Source organism: Corvus cornix, chromosome 2 (assembly GCF_000738735.6).
Source record: "Corvus cornix cornix isolate S_Up_H32 chromosome 2, ASM73873v5, whole genome shotgun sequence".
Taxonomy (NCBI): Eukaryota; Metazoa; Chordata; class Aves; order Passeriformes; family Corvidae; genus Corvus; species Corvus cornix.
Window position 1 is genome coordinate 111,852,971 of NC_046333.1, and position 13,974 is coordinate 111,866,944.

At 41.2% G+C, this 13,974-nt stretch overlaps 1 non-coding gene across 1 annotated transcript; it reads right to left on the reverse strand.

The window, feature by feature from the left end:
* Positions 1–1,785: 1,785 nt before the first annotated feature.
* TRNAA-AGC lies at positions 1,786–1,858 on the reverse strand. Its single transcript has one exon. It is a non-coding gene; the product is annotated as a tRNA-Ala (tRNA).
* Between the last annotated feature and the right edge of the window lie 12,116 nt (positions 1,859–13,974).

The window sequence follows — 13,974 nt, forward strand, 5'->3', positions numbered from 1 at the left end:
GCATGTCTCCTCCTCTGTGTTGCAGATGCTGTGCTTCCAGTTGAAGGTGGGAAGCAAAGGATCACATATACTTTTAAATGTGGGACTCATGAAGCACCTGGATACACATCCCTCTGCATTGCTTTGGTGTTTTATTTCATCCTTAGCTGTTGAACAGCAGGTTCTGGGGTTGCCAGTGGCCTGGTTGTTCCTATGCTTCCCTTCAGTCCTGGTTTGTGCTTCCTGTACGAAAGGCCTGTGTCAAGTAGCAACAATCTGCAATGTAGGCTGAAACTTGGCAACAGCAAAGCACCAAGTGCTTGGAGGAGGATGTATAGGTAGAACAGGATGGTTTGCTTGGAAAGAGATGCTAAAACTGGGGAAAAGAATGAAGAAATATCATCTGAGAATAGCTGTGGAAGGACCATAGCCAAAACTGTGGACTTTCCAAGTGTAGATCTTTTGAATCCTTTGGGGATCCAGAAAGAGTCTCGGCTTCTGGCTCCGTCTCTGTAACTGTAGGAATACGGGTTTGGATCCAGACTTTTCATCTGTTTCTTATGTACGTAACAGCCTGAACCTGAATCTTGGACATAACACCCTGAACTTTGGAAAAAACTGCTGGTCTTTAGCTGTAGTTTTTAGAAAGTTGTTGTAGACTAGAGCAAGGTTCTTGCAGTAATGCTGAGAGGCTTAATGTTCAGCAAGCAAGGAGACTTGGCTGGAGAGTGCATAATGCCATTCAAAAATATTGAAAAAATATAAAAAGAATTAGTTGTGTGCACAGCCTTCTGCCTTTGCCCTACCCCTGTGTATTCACCTCCTGCCCTCCCCAAAATATTGTCTAAATCAATTTTCAATATGCAATGTTTGTTGAAACGTGGTGTACTTGGCTGAATAGATATAGATAGTTAAGTCTATCAGTCAGCACTCATGTTTTTGACCTGATAACCTGACTTTTATAACCATTTTAGAACTACATATAGTTTTAAAAACCATTCCAGAACTGTGTTCATCAATCAAATAGATCAGTTGTGTGAATAAATGGGAAAAAGTTGCATAATGGTGCAAGATGATGCTCCTCAAATCATAGAATCATAGAATATCCCTGGCTAGAACGGGCCCACTAAGATGATCTAAGTCCACATCCTGGCCCTGGACTGGAGAGCCCAAGAATCACACCATGTGCCTGAGAGCATTTTCCAAATGCATCATGGACTCTGTCAGGTTTGGTGCTGTGACCACTTCCCTGGGGAGCCTGTTCCAGCACCCAACCACCCTCTGTGTGAAAAACCTTTTCCTAATATCCAACCCTAAACCTCCACTGACACAGCTTCAGGCCATTCCCTCAAGTTCTGTCACTGGTCACCACAGAGAAGAGATCAGTGCCTGCCCCTCCTCTTCCCCTCAGAAGGAAGTTGTAACTGCAGTGAGGTCTCCCCTCAGTCTCCTCTTCTCCAGGCTGAGCACACCAAGTGCCCTCAGCCACTCCTCATAAGGCTTCTCTTCAGACCCTTCACCATCCTCGTGGCCCTCCTTTGGATGGTCTCTAAGAGCTTAATGTCATTTTTATACTGTGGCACCCGACACTGCCCCCAGCACTCGAGGTGAGGCTGCCCCAGTGCAGAGCAGAGCAGGACAATCCCCTCCCTTGCCCAGCTGGCCATGCTGTGCCTGATGCCCCCAGGACAGGGCTGGCCCTCCTGGCTGCCAGGGCACGGCTGACTCGTGTCCAACTTGCCAGTGACCCCTGGGGCCCTTTCTGCAGCTCTGCTCTCCAGCCTCTTGTTCAGCAAAATACAACACTGGAGAATGCGGGCATCGATCCCGCTACCTCTCGCATGCTAAGCGAGCGCTCTACCATTTGAGCTAATTCCCCCATGCACAGTCAGAAGAGAAATAACCATATAACATCTATCATAAAAATGGCTGTAGTATGAATAATAATAATAATTCACCATTTCTGGAAAGTGAAGGTACAAATCCAGTTCCTTGTCTGACACTTGAGTCTGTGTATCTAATTCCTTGCATGTGGAATGGAATGCTGCGTATCGCATCAGCAATTACCTGCACAACTGTGCTACATTTTGGTATAGCTCTTCAGTGTAGGTTAGTTTGAAGACTCCTGGGTTCTCTTCACAACTTCATTCCTGGTTAGTTTTGGGCAGGTCATTAATACCTATTGGACCTTTCTGCCCATTTCTTATATGACTGTAATATTTTACTTGCCAGGTTTATGGGGTGAATGCAGACTTAATTTTGAGAAATTATATAAGGCTGGAGTTCTAGAAGTGAGGCCTTTTAATCTGAAATACCCCAGTGTGTATTCTGTGACCTCTACTTTTGACTTTCGCTATAAGGTTAATTCTCATTTTGCTTTGAAGGACGTGAAGACAGACATGCTGTTAGTCCTTTTTCTTTAAAGTATGGTAAATCCGTCAGCTTCGTGCTTGTGATTGGCATTAAGCAAGTGTTCATACTAAGGAGGGTTGCTAGAGCTTTTTGTGGGAAAGGGCTCTCTACAGAAGCTTACAAAATTAATCTGGGATGAACAGAATATTAAAGGATTTCCAGAAAACACCATCACTGGCAAAAGGTTTGCTCTTTTTCTTCTTGTATACAGGTACACAGGAGGTTTGTATGGCAGAATAATAGGAATGATCCTTGGTTTTTTTTTTGGTGTTCAAACTAATGGAGTATGGATTGATACAGGTCTTTGCTGCCATTGGAGCTGCCTCATTTTTCGGTGGTGTTTTAAGATTAACCACCCCCCTCATTGTGATGATGGTGAGTATGTTGAGTTTTCAAGTATTTTTGTAACCAAGGTTGAGTTGAACTTTTGCTGCTGCAGCTAAATAAAGCACTGGTGTCCCATGCACATTGAACCAGAGAGAGAAAAAAATTATTGGCCTGGCTGTTTGTAGTTTGCCTGGAGAGGGTTTTTTGTTTTGTTTCCTTTTATCTAAGAACTTTTACCTGTGGAGTGTAAGTTTGGAAATAACGCTTTGACTAAGAAATCTGACCATCTCTTTTCCTATTTTTAAATCTTTTGAGGTTGCAGAAAAGATAATGCCTTCAGTGGTTTACCAACAAGAAAAGGGATGTTTCTGCTGGGTTACAAAACAGTAGCAGGTCGCACTGCTTGCCTGAATTCACTTCTGTGGGGGATGAGGGCCTTCTACAATTCATCTTTTAATGCTGGGTTTGAGTATGGCTGCCTGGATGGAGTAAGCGAAGGATTTACGGTATAGGCAAGTGATCTAATGGGAAACCTCACAAGTCTCTCTGGTCAAGTTATGCCTCATAGATTTCAAAATTTTGGGATTCATTAGGAACACATTTCGTATTTCTGTTTCCCCCTCCTTTCGTAACAGAACATCTTGAGTCTGCACTACAATGCTTTCCAGTCAAACTTCTGAAAGCTAAAGTATTTGCAAATAATAGAGAGGGTGTTCTTTGCTCTCCCTGATTGCAACACCTGGGGACAGTGAGCTGTAAGGCGCAGCTGAAATTCAGCTTAATCAACAGACAAGTGAAGTTGAGGTCACAAGGGGGAGGTTTTCACCCTTCCATGGCAGGATATTCAAGGCCTGTGAGTATTAGCGTGTGTGGAAATTTCACCCATGACTAAACCCAGATTTGGCTGCCCAACGGGTTTTGCCCAAAAGTATCTCATTAAAATCTTTGCAGATGTCAGAATTCACATGGAGTGACTAAGCCTGGATTTTCCCTCCTAGTACGCTGTTGCACAGTGTTTGATAAAGTAGCTGTTTATTGGCACTCACACCAAATTGGGTCCATGTTAGTGATAGGTTGTGTAAATTGTGTAGGAAGCTTTTTTTTAATGTTCTAGCTTGAAAGGTGGTGTGTGACCAAAAAAAGGTCTATTGTGAAATAATAATTAGATTGATTATGGAAAAAGTACTCCTTCAGTGTCCTCTTGATGCTTTAGCACTTACTTATCCATTAAGTAAGTAAGTAAAAATGGACTCTGCTATTTCTGCTTCTGTAATTGCTGTTATGCATATTTTGGATGTTACTGTGTGAATTGTAGGCCAACTACTAAGTCTGTAAGACTTGAAGGGGGAAAAGTTGATGCCTGAACACTAGATGTAAGTTTTCTGAGAACCCCAATTACGACTAAATGTAATGTCTTTTCCAAAGTAGGCCTGGATTTTCTTGTAATGGCTCAATATATTTTAATTTAAGTATCATTTGTAAACTATTACTTTACAGTATTTCTGCAGATACAAGTCTTTAGTGGCAAAAGCAGTTGATTGACATTTTCCTCAGCTCACGAGGCTGTGCTTTATCACAGAGAAGAGAGAGGTGATTATATGCCAGAACACTTGCTGGTCTTGGACGCCAGAACTGCTTTTCATTCAGCTTCAGTACAGAGGAAATGTATACATTTTATTTTCTTCAGTTTCTCCCTACCTTCCCCACTACCTGTACTTGTTCTCTGTTTTGTAAGTGCCTCTGCACACACAGCGTATGCAAAACAATATCTGGAAACTCTCAAAGAACTGTAGGAAACCGAGTTGAAAAGGCCCTAGAAAAATGACGAGGATTGCATTGCAGTGTGTTCTGAATTCCCCTAGGTGTCATGTTCTAGCCCTTCTGTGCCTCTCTCTGCACAGGCGGATTCTGTTTCAATTTATGTTCATCCAAGATAAATAGCTGCATTGCTTGAGGAAATATTAATTTTTGAGGAGAAAAAAGGTCTTGGACATGACAATGCAAACACATAATTAAAAGGTTGTGCCCTCAAACCATAAAATGCACATATTTTTCCTATATTGTCTGATGGGTTCAAAAAGAATTGGGAATGTTTGTTTTGGCTTTTCACAGCCTTCTATTTGGAAACAGTTATGAATGTGGGACTTGTAGTGAACAGGTTTGTAAGATGCCTTTTTTTTTTTTCCTTCATGGCAGACCCTACAGTCATCTGCCCACCTCTTCTTTCTTGGCTGCCTGTTTCTACCCCCCATGCTGACACTTGACCCTCATCCTCAGCTTTTTGTGGCAAAGGGTAGATGTGGTGACATTTTTTTTGGCATGTACAAGGAAAAGCCTTATGACTTGCCTTCCCACAGCCTTCTGTTTTCCATGTCTTTTTAAGTGTCATGTGTCCTGAGCTCGCAGGCCTCAGGGTGCTCTAGACGTGGCAGGGGAGTAGCATCTTTCTACAGTGTGCTTGCTCTCTGGCTAATTCTCTATTTTTAACATTCCTTTTATTTTTACTTCTCAATAAAAATGTCTCACAAGTGTTAAAGAGGAAAGGTGGCTCTGGGCTAGCCTAGTATTAGTGTCTGTGTCCAGTACTGTTGATGTGCCTATGTGCAAGCTGAGAGAAGTTTCATCTGCACCAATTTGGATCCCTTGTCCCATGAGTTGTCTTTCTCTCTATTACACGTGATAGAAAAAGCCTGACTCTCACACCTTTCTTGCCTATTCTCTTCAAACAGAATTAAAGCAGCATATCAGTTTATTGGCCAAATTTCTTTCTCCAAGAAATCTCATCTGATGAATATGGGAAATGCAATTAATTCTGAAAAGGTTAAGACTCTTAAACCCTTCTCCGAGTGTGAAACACTGGAATATCAGGCTTTTGACAGATGTAAACTAAAGGAGAAAATAGGTTATTCCTTAGGATTTGGAAGTGGAAATGCAATGTCATTTTATAAACCAAAGGGAAATATCCTCAGGGATTAAATCTCCCAAGGTCTGTCCCAGAGTCTCCTGTGAATGGTGGGTGTGACTGCTGTGAATGAATGGGTCATGCCAATGGGCACGATGTTGGTACTGAAATATGACCATCTGATGGGGCTTCAGAGCCCCTTGTTAACATCTGTCTGAGTCTGCAATATGGCAGAAATAAAAAGCTGTGTCTAAAATCACCTGGTTCTTAAGACAGTAATGAAGGCACAGAAATGAGGTTTGTTTGTGCTTTCTGTTGTTTGATGCCTACATTAAAACAGGCACACTGGCAGAGCACTGTATGTAATAAACTACACTGCTGTAAGTGACCACTGTCCTACAGGTAGGAAATTTGGTATATACTTTTGATACACATTCCATTAGTAAGGAAAATTAACTTTCTTTTTTCGTAATTTGAATACCTCACTTGTAATGTATAGTTCTGACATGTTTCACAGTATTGCTACAGGTCATCTGGAGTAAGTGTGATGAAATAGCTCTAACAGCACGTAGTAACAACTAAATCCTTACCTCCTCCCTCTCTGTGTATTCCTTCAGTACTTCTAATTTAGGCAAAATGTACTTACCTGAAATTATAGGCAGGATGCATTGTTGCACGTTCTGGGGTTACCCTTCTCAGTTCCTCTGAGAGAGACTCTCAACAAGCTTAAGCCCTTTCATGAGAAATTTAAGTAGAGCACTGTTTTACAGATGAGATGTGAGGATACAGCATGACCACCCAATCCAGGCAACTAGAGGGAAGTTATAACAAAATCAAAATGATGATATAAGATGTTAGAAAAATGAGCACAAGACTTCTAAAATGCATGTCCAATCTCCCTGGTACCAGTGCAGGTTTTTCACCAGAGAGCTGTGTTGCCCAGTGATTGTAGGATGCAAGATGCTCAATCTGAAACCCTCTGCAGTAATGATGATGCAAGCAGAAGGGATGTTTTTGAAAATGCTAACACGAATATAAATTCTCAGTCTTTCCTTCTTGAGTAGAGTCGGGTAATAGTACATAGCTGGTGTTTGAAGACCAAACAGTGAAAACAGTCTCTGGCCCCTAAAGACACCATCAGGGGCCAAGAATCCTCATTGACTTAAATGAAATTTCTCTTGAGGGAGTCCAGATCTAATGGGTGAGAGCTCTATTCTACAGGTGAAGATGGATAAATTAATTGGGCAACAAAATAGTGATACGTATCAGGCTTGGATTAAATGTGAATATTAATTGGGTGTAAATTCTCAGGTTTCTTCTTGACTAATGGGATGCTAGAAAAAGTCTGTGTAGCTGTGCCTTTTAACACCCTTGAGCAGCCCCTACCTCCCTTTGGGTGGGGGCTGTTTCTGTCACCTTTACCTCCTGTTTTTCCCTCTTCCCTTCTGCTCCTTGAGCTGGAAAGGATGAAAGCAGCTCACAGTATGAAATGGTTTGTCCCTCCCTGGTTTACAAGTGTCTGCTGGTACTTGCTATGTTGTATAGAAAACAAGGAGAGCCTGCAACGAGGAGCTGGTGTTACTCCAGGAGGTGCTCTGGCAGAGCTGGCTGGACTTAGAGATACAAAAGGTTTTCAGTGCAAACTATGTCTTATGTGAGACTTGTTCATGCACTTGCTGCCTTGGAACTTGATATGGTAAGAGAAAGGCCAAGGTCAGGTTGAATGGGGCTTTGAGCAGCCTGGTCTACTTGAACTGGATGATCTTTAAGGTCCCTTCCAATGCAAACCATTCTATGATTCCATGAAGGAAACAATAAAAATACTCTTGAAGCAGCTAACTTTAGAGTCAACTAGCTTGCAGATGCCTTTCTGTAATGTACAGTTTCCACCTAGTTTTTCTTAAGTTTGTTTTTTGGTTTTTCTTTGTAAATTATTAAGTGGTTAAAGTGAGTGCTGGCACAAAGCTGGGCTTCTGTACCAGTGCCCTTAGGTTCTTGCAAACGGAGTAGCAGCTGACCCTGAAGTGATGGGGGTCAAGAGCTGTGGAACAGCCATGCTGTGAGACTCAGAAAATGGAGACCACTGGATCTTGGTCCATCACAGGTTTCCAGGGCAGGTCTTATGGCATGAGTAATTACAGGAAGCAGGATATTTTGCAAGATGTCAAGTTAAATTATTTAATCGGTCCTTTTGGTCTTAAAAGAAACCAGTCTTGTTTTCAGCACATAAAACATGGTGTTACATTTGGCCAGTTGAAGAGAAGGGACTTCCCATCCAAACTCGTAGTGCCATCCAAAGTGCGATCCTTTCCTTGATAAGGATTATAGTTGGCTGAGGTGTGAGAAGAAAAATTCTCTGAGAGCTGAATATGCTTTTGGCATACCAGGAAGCAGGAGAACAGGCTGATTTAAAATACATGAATTTCATGTTCATCTGAAAGATCTTACGGGTCAAGTAAGATTAATATGATCTTATGGTCAAATATAGTAAAATAACGCTGGTTGGAGTGATGGTAGACGATGAAGTCTGCAAGAGCTTGTTTATCCACCACCACCCTGTTTAGAATGATTTAAAAAATTTGCTTCTCCTTTATTTTTGACTGAAAATGAGGACTTCAGATTTTTTTTACAAAAATCTTGGACTTTTCATCAGAAAGCTGAACATCTGAAAAACACAAAAAAACCCCCCAAACTTGTCTTGCTACAAACTTTGTTGTTCCATGTTAACATTTTTCGTTAGGGAATGAAATATTTGCCATGAAACACCAAAGAAACTTTCTTGGTATGTTCAAGGAGGAGGCCCAATACATGGTGCATCGTGGGAGACGTAGTTTAATCTGAGGGGCCAAGCCAAATCCAATTTTAAAATTCTCAAGGGATGACAATATAGCATTCCAGATGAAAGCTTCTTGGGTTCTAACCTAAAAAATACTGCTCTATAGGGATGATAAACAATTTGTCCGGTCACTGGAACATTCAATAAAAGATGAGTGCTTGTAGGGAAAATGAAATATACCCCTTTTTTCTTTCTGGATGGCGGCCTTGTGAACCCAGCCCAAGAAAGTCAGAACAAGTCCCCTCTGATTACTTCATTCATCATTTGTAAAGAAGAACTGAAACTATGGGACAGTTGGTTAGCCTGCAGGTAATTCCCAAACTAGAAGAGAATCCAGCTCTATCTCTAATATAGCTGTGTCAGCTTTGGTACCAGGTTTTATCAGTAAAATAAACAGACACGACTGAATTGTACATGGATTCAATTGGCACTGAACTCTTAGAAAGTTCAGCTGTGCATCTGAAATATTGAAATTGAGATTGCATCTCTCTTTTAAATACACACATTGGAAATGAAGTTGTAATTTGAGAAGATAACATTTTTATATAGTCACTTTTCTGGCTCTAGCTATCGGTAGCTTTAAAAGTATTTTATAAATAAAGGGATGTAGTGTATTACAACATACAATGGTACATTTGGGACATGCAACACAAGCCTTAATGAAAGTTCATGAGAATTTAACATGCAGAGTTATTTTTAATTCACAGTATCTTATCTGTTTTCAGGCTTTTTGAATTACAAAATGCAATTGGGATGTCTTATGTACTAATTCTTTGCCAAATTTAATTTGTTTCCATATTAAAGGCATTTTTCTAGTTACATTGACATGAAAAGCATCTGAAACCATTAAATTTTGTTATATTTTTAACTTTAAAACCTTCATAATGCTGCCAATAGTGGGTTTTTTTCCAAATTTTGAGAAAATTATTTATCTCTGGGACCAAAGCTACCACAATAAACCTATCTTTTTTTTTTTTTTCCTGGCATGAGGAGTTGATAATAATTTTGAATTAAACTCCCCATGTAACCGAGTGCTCTAATGAATGGGGGCTTAGGGCCAGAGATCCCCATTTGATTATTTGACCCTGCTGAAACAGGAGCAAGTGGTTACACAACGCAGCAGCTGCTGGGCTGGACACGGTCTGTCAGTGGGATGGAGGGTCCTTCTGTAGGTCCTGAGAGAGCTAAATCCCTAAGGAAGGATCATGGTCTCCCCTTGGGCAGAGCAACATGTTTTGTTTCTACATGTCATCTGTTTTTTTGGAAGAGGAATAAGACTGGGTCCAGGACGCAAATGGTGATGGCAGTGAAGGTGGGTGAAAGGTGTGCTGCTGTCATGAGCAAGACTGAATGGAGATGGGCATCAAGGGGAAGCTGTGAAAGCACATGGAGAAGTAGAAGCATTGAGGGAAAGAGGAGCATACATGGTATCCAGTGGGACCTGTTCTTATAGTGGCTCTTCTTTCAACATGCAGTATGAGAGAGTGGTGATGGAAAAACTCTTGAGTGCCTGAAAGATGTCTCAGGCAAGCTTGCAGAGCCAGACCTGACCTCTTTTCTTGTATCTCTAAAATAAAACCCCACTAAGACCCCAGCCTGCCAGTGGCCAACCAGGTTGTTATCCACTGGTGAGTTGTGCAGCAGCAGGTGATTTCTGAAGTTGCTGGTGCAACATATAAAAGAGCAGTGCCTGCCTTTAGAGAGGATGAAGTTGCATAGACTGTGGAGATAATTGGAGTTGTGTTGTCTGGTGCTTCAGATCCTGTATCTAATGGTTGATGTGAGGTCACTCTGGTTATATTGCTCCCATTTCACCCTGTTCCTCAGTCTGACCCTTGTTTAAAGAAAAGATAACTTACTTGGAAGGCTTGAGTCATGCTTTTCCCTTTCTCCCACTTGTTTAGCAGAGTGTATGCAATACTCGGGAGGGAACAGACGAAGACAAGGGAGAGAACTGGCTGTAACAAATGACCACATCCTCAAGGCACACTTTGGCAGCACAGACCTTGGGAGATTTCTGATCATGCCTTCCTCTGACTTGCTCAAGACGGAAGGGCGTGAAAGGGACACTGGGTTCCTGGAGCAAACATGGAGAGAAAATGATAAGGAGCACACCCTCTGTCAGGAGAGGCATTGCTGTGTGAGAATGCAGCAGAGGCTCATGACCGGTCATGCATGTTGTGCTACATAGGTGTAGATGAGAGAAGGCTTTGACCCTTGCTTTAGAATGAGTACACATCTGCATGCTCTGGATCAGGGAGCATTTTTTTGCACTGCTGGCTAACAAGGCATGTGCTACAGAGTCCTTACTGAAAGGGCAGGGAGGCATATGTGCCCACCAACAGGCAAGTTCAGATTGTCTCCTCCTTAGTTGTTTAAAAATAGTTCAAAAATAGATGCCTTAAATGCTGTTACTCCAGCAGGGTTACTCAATACTGAATTTAGCTTTTGGATTCTCTCCATGGCCACAGTCTTCATTTTAACTCCTCATGAGAGAATGCCACATGGCTGCTTTTCCATCTGATTCTGGTGAGGAAAGGAAAATCTTTTGCAGAAGCTGGGACAAATGGGTAGTATTCAAGATTTTTCACATCATGTTTACTTCAAAGAAGGCAGACGAAGTGCATAATTACTTGGAAATTAATTTGGCAGGTTCTTCCCAGTGCTAGGCTGTTTAACGCATCAGCCCATCATGCTTAAACAGTTTAGGGCTCACATACTGTTTTTGATTACACCTGAGATGGTTCACAGAAGTTGTTCTGACAGGGCCTAACTTTCTGTTACTAAACTGCCTGATTTTTTTTTTTCTAATGAAAAGATTAAACCCTAGTAAAACAATTTTTCAAATCTTCAAGCCTGCAGATATTCCTAACAGGGTAAGTGTTTCCTCTCCTTCCCCTGCCTGTTGGGAGGAGCCTAGTGTGTTCAAATGGTATGTTTAACACTATTTCAGACTGCAACCTTTTTAGAAAGGAGACGCAGAGTAGTGTTGTACAGATTCTAGTCTTATTCAAATTAGTCCCAAAATAATTGGAGTAACTGCATAATCAGCAAACTGTTAAATACACTACGTCCTACCTACTATTTTCTGTTGAATTTTCTCCAGCTAGGGGAAGAGCACTGTGTGTTTTTTGGCAGTAGCTTTTCTGGAAAATGAAATAAGTGAAACTCTTCTCACAGAGAAGGGGATGGGGAATGGTTTCAAGACTTCAGATTTTGTAATGCAGTTCTTTAAGAAACTGGCAGTGAATGAATACCTATGCTTGTTTTGACAACAGCAAGATTTTGTAAGTTTTCTGTTATTTAAGGTCTAATCTCCCACTGAAGTTGAAGTTGAAATGAGCTTCTCAGCCTGTGGCATAGAGCGTTTATCAAAAAGCCCTGGTAAAAACCTCGTGTAGTCTACAGCTGTCTGTAGTCAATTGTCTCTTTCTTCTCCAGCATTTTCTAGACCTCAGGAGCTAGGGACATAAGAATTCTGGAATTCTGGAGATGTTGGTTTTAGCATCACTTAAATATGACAGAGATTCACTGCAGTTGTCTACTTTATTTGAAAAAACGCTCATGAATTATAACTAAAAGCATTCTGCAATACTGTGAGCTAAAAAAGCACCAGGTTGCTTAGCTGGGTTATTATACAGTACAGAGCTTGTTTTGAAAAGATTTAACATGTGAGCCTGCTGAATGTTTGGGCATATTCAGCAACACACAAAATACACAGTGCTGCTTTTTTTATTAACAGAATGTTCACTTGGCACAACACGCACCAGTGTTACCTTTCTGACACAGATTTAGGCATCTTTGAAACCTCCTTTCAGGGTTTCGTGTCTGCTGTGTACGTAAGATGAAGAGCCAGATTACAGAAAAAGTCACTGATAGATATCTTTCCAGGGATCTTGGCAAGAGTCACTGCTATCACCAATACTGTTCCTGATACCACTTGCATCCATTGCCACAACATGTCAAAACAGGTGTATTTATAGGCCTTGAGGGACTGAAACAAGATATCAAACATTTGCATAGCATTTTCCATCAAGTTCCCAAGGACTGAGACTCAAAGGATTTTGATATGTTTCCAGAGATTACTTAGCTGTGCTGGATATTTCTATGTTCTCTTCAGCAATCAATGTCCCGTTTCTGTACTAGGTCTTAGAAAAAAAAGTTCTCTCTTCTACCGAGGAAATCATCAACATTGGCTTCAGAAAAACTCACACAAATATTTAAATTCACATTAGAGAAAACTGGGATGAGAGCTCACTTAACACTGTGAATTAAGTTAAATTAGGAAGTAGTGCACGAGTGTGATTCATTAGAACTACTTTGCTTAAAAAGTTTGTGCCTTGTGCTAAGATATGTTTTCGTGCTCTGTCTTGGCAGCAATTAAGCTCTAGGGTACTAGAGGCTGCCTACTCCTTGTAATGGCTTGGAATAGTTAATGGTGTTGAGTTCTGGAAGAGGAAGAATCCCACTAATTATGCAATCCTCCTGGCAGTAGAGTTTGGCAGGACGTCCTCACAGTGAACCTACGCTGGGTGTGCCGCCCTTTGTAGAGTGTGATGCAGAGCTTCGTGTGCCTCAGGCTGCAAGAAATAATAATTTTCAGCAGGGTGAGGGAACTTTAGTGCATAACTTTTCAGGGCTAGCATGACAATCGTGCCTTTTTAGGAGATTTATGTTTACCGTAGTGCAGCATCCCACTTTTCCAAAAATTTTCAGCAGTGATGGTGGTGAGTGATAAGGAGACAGTAAAGTGAGTTGAGTTAATGAATGTAGTCCTAAGACTATAAAGGATTTCTTTAAAGGTGAAGTGCACAGGAAAGGAACATTTTTCACTTTGTTTTAAAGCGAGAGATTAAGGCAAGTTCAGGAAGGGAGTATTTGGTTGTATCGATATGTGAAGAAGGTGCCTCTTTTGGCATAATCCCAGATGGAAATAGTGGATCATGATAACAGCATTTCAATTCATAGTTTGTCAGGACATTATTAAGTGGCAATTAAAATGAATCAAGTGTTCCAACACACAGGCTGCTGAGGGCCAGCAGATGATAAAACCAAGACTAAAGAAATTGAAATGCAGATCTGCATTGTCTATGAAATGGCTGTGACCATACAAGTAATTTAATCCTGTTTGATGTTACTTCCATAAACTCCTATTCTCAAGAAAGCTGCATGAACAGCTCTTTTACTGCTGTGAATAGGGAATTGTAGTCTCCTTCCATTCTTTACATCAAATGATTAGCTTGCAACCTTGTTCATATTTGCTCCAAGAGAAGAATGATCAAAAGCTTTCTGCTGGCTACAAGCCCTCCACCCTTTGGAAATGTTCTCTTGACCATGAACAAATCTTTCTTGGTGTCTTTTATAAATAGTAGCAAAAATTTCCAGTGAGGGAAGTTCTGGCTTTATGTGCGAGAACTGAAAGGTGCTTTCCAGGGGGAGTGTGTGCTCTTCCACAAAATCTGGGAGAAGACTGGGAATCTGAAAATCTGGGAAACTGTGCCCAGAGCTGGTGTATTGT